At 32.2% G+C, this 6,592-nt stretch overlaps 1 long non-coding RNA gene across 1 annotated transcript in view; it reads right to left on the reverse strand.

The window, feature by feature from the left end:
- Nucleotides 1-2,237: 2,237 nt before the first annotated feature.
- Nucleotides 2,238-6,592, reverse strand: part of LOC132750781 (uncharacterized) — a 5,488-nt gene continuing 1,133 nt past the window's right edge. Inside the window, exons 2-4 of the long non-coding RNA XR_009628596.1 lie at nt 4,600-4,680; nt 3,498-3,635; nt 2,238-3,112 (exon numbers count right to left, since the gene is read on the reverse strand). This is a non-coding gene — a long non-coding RNA (uncharacterized LOC132750781). The remainder of the gene's footprint in view (nt 3,113-3,497; nt 3,636-4,599; nt 4,681-6,592) is intronic.

Here is a 6,592-nt window from a genome sequence, read left to right on the forward strand (position 1 = left end):
TTAAAAGCACACCGATATACCGGGGTATTCGCCATTTTTATGATATTTATACAGTGTTGAAAACAGTTATAAAACTATCATCAAGTGAAACAATGAAGAAATATCAGCTAATGTAAGACACTAAAGGGACTCCACTCAGGGTTTTTTTTGACATGACATGATTGAAAATATTTTTTGAGATTAATGTTCAGTTTGATGTAGATGTAAACCACTAACATGAGTGCAAAATTTAATGTCATTCGCTAACTCCGTTTGTCCAGAATAATATTTGTATTGTGAAAATTTACTCAAATTTGTTAAAGCGTTGTCACTCAAACTAGTTACAAATTGCACAAAAATGTGATTTTAATTTATTTCTGAGTTTATTCCTTAATTGTTTTTTCTATATTTTTTGTTTTAAGTGCCCCCGCTGATTTACCTAAGAAATTCAAATTTTATGTTTTTACGCTTTGTACCTCGGTGGAGTTCCTTTAACAGTCCCGTAGGAGTTCTGTAAATGTGTCAAACTTGGCGAAGTATTTAAAACAATCCTTAAATTCGTTAGTATCGGAGTATCTGTGTGGAGGTAAGTAGTATCTGGGTGGAGATATGTAAAGTCGGGGGGGGGGTAGAGTTACGTATATCGGGGGGGGGGGAGGGGGGTAGATATATACAGTATCGGGTTAGATTATATGTAGTATCAGGGTAGATATATTTACTATCGGGTTAGATACATGTAATATCGGGGAATTATATTTAGTATCGGGTTAGATATATGTAGTTTTAGGGTAGATATATGTTATTATCGGGTTAGAAATATGTAGTATCAGAGCTAGATATATTTACTATCGGGTTAGATACATGTATTATCATGGTAAATAGTGTTATTATCGGCGTAGATATGGGGAATTATATTTAGTATCGGGCTAGATATATGTAGTTTCGGGGTAGATATATGTGAAATAAATCGGGTGAATAATATTTAGTATCGGGTTAGATACATGTAATATCGGGGGAATTATATTTAGTATCGGATTAGATATATGTAGTATTGGGTAAAAATGTGTTAGTATCGGGGTAGATATATGTAGTAACGGGATAGATATATGTTAGTGCCGGGGTAGATATATATATTATCGGGCATAAATTGCTAGTATCGTAGTAGAAATATGGTTATAAAACAAATAAAGCCAGTCACTGGCCTAACACCTTAACCATTAACATGCTATGTGAATGTTCACATATTTCCAAACCTCGTAAGATTATTTAGCTTACATGAGAGACAATGATATCTGTAATATATTTGTCCTCAGCATTATTCAATTTTTCAACACTAAACGTATTAGAATCAATTACCCCGAAGGTTCACAAAGATATTACAATACTGGAATGACGTTTAATTTGTTCTATCTTCCTACACGTATTTCTTAAACTTCTTAGATATTTTGAAATCCTTTTTCACTGACTGTGCGATTAATATTACGATATTTCTTTTCTGTTTGACCCGGGTTCGGGTTATGTAATATGCGAAAAAGGTTGCAAATTTAATTTCCTGTAACTGTACATTTTTTTTGGGTAGAATAAAATTTTTTTTTTTCCAGTACATCAGAAGTTTCAAATTATATTATAAAATTGAAAAAAATTTTTATAAAAAATTCGTCCTTTTTATTTGAAAACCTTGATTTTGTTCAAAATAACAATTTAATTAAACCTAATTTTTCTTTTAAGAAATATTAAAAAATACCCAAAAATTTTTTTAAAAACTCTTCCTGCATCCTATGCGAACGTCAGACCCAAATTAACACACTTGTGACAGTGTTTATTCATAAACTGAAAGCTTAAATTTTAAGAAGAAGAAAAAAAAAATTGAAATTCCCTAAACATGATAAATGGCTGGTTTTTGTCCAAATTTGAAAATAGGCATTACCATATTCAGCGTGCTAAGACATAAATTACCAAGTGAGTGTGTATATACATGTATATAGGAAACGCAATTTATATATTTTATAGAAATATAGAATTTCGCACAATATATTTGTATCGTGACAATGGTTAAGTTAAAAAAAAATATAGATACGTTATCGTTTAAATGTGATTTATTTATCACGCGTGATACTCATAAAGTATACATCTAGTACTGTTGCATTGTGAAAGATTAATAACGCATATGTTCTCGTATCTAATACGTGGTGACATTCTATAGAATCGAGTTAGGCATCAGTATGAAATAAAAAACTTATTTATTCAACCAATTTTTTATTAAACGGAGCAAAAATATCGTGAATATAACATAATTACATTGCCACATGTGATCATTTTAAAATTATGTCTTCAATTACCCTGGAAAAAACAACAACAAGAAAACATGAACCACAATCATTTAGTTTTCTACGGTGTTCCGTAGGGGCCATCGTTCCTTCGCATCGGCGACTTCTTATAAATCCAAAATGCTGACGCGACCAAACTGCCGCCGAGACGACTAAACAGTACACCGAGGCGACTATAGAATGCACCGGAACGACAAGAAGATACGAAAATGAGAAATTTGTCATTGCATCGTCTTGTCACTCTATTGCGTCCTTTGTTCGCCTCTTCGCTTCGACATACAGCGTTTTGTAGCTTTGGCGAATCGTCTTGTCGCTTTGGCGTTTTACGACCGATAGAAAGAAACGATGGTCCCAACGGAACACCGTATTTTTTATAATTTACATTAATTTTTCTTTTAAAGGAGACTTACAAACTACTAAAAAGTAAGTGAAAGAAATAATGTGTATTATCTGTAAATTATAAAAAATATTAAATATATTTCATTAACCTTTTTTTTAAGTAAAACTGCTTTGAAAGAAATTCTTGCAGAAAACTCTCTTTAATTTTTTCTATACATTTTGTGAAGTGAAGATCTCAAAAATTGCGAATAATCTCTCATGTGGAAATAGCATCACTGGGAAAATTTGCAAATTAATGTGACATATTGTTATCTTCTGATGAATAATTAGGATGCTTCCTTTGAAATCTACGAATATGTCTGGCTGAATTTTCAGGAATGTTGATGAAGTTTCCATGTTTGTTAGAGGCTCCTTCATTCGGAGGTGTTTTCATCGTGTATGTTAATAAACTCGTCAGCTATTTTCTCCTGAAATAAACGATACAAACTATAGAAGATAAACTATAGAAAACAAGAAGCAAGTTATTAGAAATATATAAAAAGAGAAAATATTTGTTAGTACTATCATATGTGTATCTATCTTAAATAAAAATAAATTTTAAGATTCCGTTACTTAATGTCAAACTTAACAAACTAGTAAATTTATGTTCTGAAATAACACTTTGATACATGAAAGAAACATTTAATGTTTAAAAGTTCACCGGAAAGAAAAAAATTCAACATTCAACATTCTGGACAAAGCACGAGTTGAACTTTTCGCTAAGTATTATATAGGATATTTAAAAAAGTTTGACTGTACTCCAGTGGTCAACGGGTGGACCTTAGATTTCTCCAAAGATTTAATAACTGTTACCTCTTTTTTCTTTTCGCAAAAAGATATTCTTGATAAAACTGATGCGTAAAACGTTCTTTCCTCATATCCGTAACAACACGGTGCCGGACAGACGGCAATATTTCGGATGGCTTTTATCCCTTTCATACAGCACAGAAACTGAAATTAGGAAAACATATTTAGCACTATTTCCACCATGAACACCAAACTTGTGTTTCTGGATTACATGGATGTACCAGTAAAATCCCTACACTTTCATCAAATAGTAACTATCAGCAAATCCTCACAGGCAGGCGATTCCTCTATAAAGTGAGTTAATAACCGTACTTTCATTTTTGTTTTCAGCAAACAAATTGTAAAAACAATAATGCAATTTCTCTCTGTGATGCAAGAATTGTTTGTACACAAGTCCATGCTTCAATTATAAGTACTTTTTTCTTTTCTTTTCTTCTCTACCATTTTCATAGATTTTTTACTTGATAATTTCACTCGTTCCTACGCTGTAGGCCCAGAAATACAAGTTAATAAATTTCAATTGGTGTACTTATAATAAAATTAACCCTCGTTTGATTCTGAAATCATTTTGGAATCAATAATTACAGACAAATTATGCATTAAATTATTTTGTAGCCATGAATGATTTAAAATCCTAACAAAATCCAAACTCTCGACTGGTTATAGAAACTATCACAAAACATTTCATTAGACAAATGCTAGTTCTAAACGCAAACACAACTCGGTCTATTTCTAGCATTCCAAGGAATGAATAAATAAATAAATAAGTAAATAAATAAATGAATGAATGAATGAATGAATGAATGAATGAATGAATGAATGAATGAATGAATGAATGAATGAATGAATGAATGAATGGGATTTGATGAATGAATGAATAATTGAATGAATGAATGCGTTTGGTTGAATGAATGAATGAATGAATGAATGAATGTGTTTGGTTGAATGAATGTGTTTGGTTGAATGGATGAATGAATGAATTAATGAATGAAATAATTAATTAATTAATTAATTAATTAATTTCAAGAGTACAACTACCATACATTCCATTTACCTGTGCATTTAACTATTGAAAAATGAAAAGGCAATTTACGTTTTATGCACTTACTTGATCGTCCGCCCGTACGTACTGAATTAATCCATGTAGAAGGAAAAGCGCCAACACTTGATTCATAGATTTCATTCTGAACTGTAAAAGACGTATAAAATACTATAGTACAAAAGTATCACTGCCATCTAAAATTTAATGCATATGAGCCGCGTCTCGACAAAACCAACATAGTGCGTTTGCGACCAGCATGGATCAAGACCAGCCTGCGCATCCGCGCAGTCTGATCAGGATCCATGCTGTTCGCTTACCAACCCTATTACAAGTAGAGAAACTGATAATCCTGATCAGAGTGCGCGGATGCGCAGGCTGGTCTGAATCCATGCTGGTCGCAAACGCACTATGTTGGTTTTGTCATGACGCGGCTCATATGTTAACATTCTCTTTTACCTTTCTCAGAGTCTGTGAAGATGACATTTTATTTTAAAAGATCTATTTTATTTCTCCCAATGGTGTGCTTTAAGGAAAGATAATACACTATTAAATGATATATTACAACGATTGTGACACATGATCTGTTTACTTACTTCACGTTTATTTTACTTTGGTAGAGTATGTAACATGATGCGAAAAAAATCTTTTTACAGAATAATGTGGACATTTATTTGCAATGACATTCTCACACTAAAAAGACATTTAAAAAACAACAACACTAAAGCAGATCGTGTGACAATTTTATTTGAACCATGTATTCATTGTTGATACAAGAAACTGAATAAGATTTTTTTTAATCTGAAACTGAAAAAGACATGAGAAAAAACTGTAGATTTTATATACATTGCTTAATATATGTATCTTTTGTTTTGACATTTTAGATTTTTATGTACCCAGCATATACAATCCTTTGCGATATATATAATAAAGAGTGAGATTTCACGATAGCAATTGCAAGATCACACGTACGGAACTTTGATTCTATCTGTTCTATTACTTTATATTGTATATTGTTAAAAATCGTTTCTTACGATTCATTCCATCAGCAATTATAAATGATATACACTTTTTATTTTATATGTCATTAAGTATTGAATATAGTTTTTTTTCGTTCCATTATCTACCGGGGAGGGCCGACCGCTAATGTATTAAGAACTTGGGTCCAACCCGTTTGCTTTTGCTGTTTAGAATACATATGAAATTTGTATCTGTATAGTATATACATGTATATAGCAATAAAATATTATTAAACTGTAAACTATGAATTGACAGAATAAATAAATACTGCAGCAGATACTCAAGCACTCAAGCACTGACCGATGCATTACTCAAGCACCCTAGCACCGACCGAAGCAGAATTCGATCCCCATAGCTCCAACCATATTAGTACTTAAACCCCCTAGCACCGACCGAAGCAGAATTCGATCCCCATAGCTCCAACCATATTAGTACTTAAACCCCCTAGCACCGACCGAAGCAGAATTCGATCCCCATAGCTCCAACCAAATTAGTACTCAAACCCCCTAGCACCAACTGAAGCAGTAATCAACCCCTCATCCACTTACTTCCACCGAAACAGTATTTAGCCATTAAAATTATTCAGACGATCTTAGATGTTAAATTTCCGGTTTTATCATATTTTCAATTAGTTAAATGTAGTTGTGTCATGTTTCCATTCTGATTAATTTGTTTGTTCGTAGACAAGATGGAATATCACTTTAACAAAAGTAAAAAAGTACTCGCAAATGGACTTTGCTAATGATAGTCTACAATTCCATCTTTTCTAAGTCAGGAGTTAAATGGTACACGCGACTGTTTTACTGCACAGCATTTTGTTATATTTTCTGATATATCTAATATGTGTCAACTCTGAGTATTATATATGGTCTTGACTTGGGTAAATTTAAAGGAAATAAAAACATTTCACTGTCAATAAAGAAAATGTTTAAAGGTGACTGTGACATGAAACTTTAAGCACGAGAATCACGTGTAATTTGATTATTATGATAAATATCATTTCAACGCCATGCACGCGGAATGTCCAACGTGGAAATCAAAT

This window comes from Ruditapes philippinarum, unplaced genomic scaffold (genome assembly GCF_026571515.1).
Source record: "Ruditapes philippinarum isolate M1 unplaced genomic scaffold, ASM2657151v2 ctg5149_1_1_1_1, whole genome shotgun sequence".
NCBI lineage: Eukaryota > Metazoa > Mollusca > Bivalvia > Venerida > Veneridae > Ruditapes > Ruditapes philippinarum.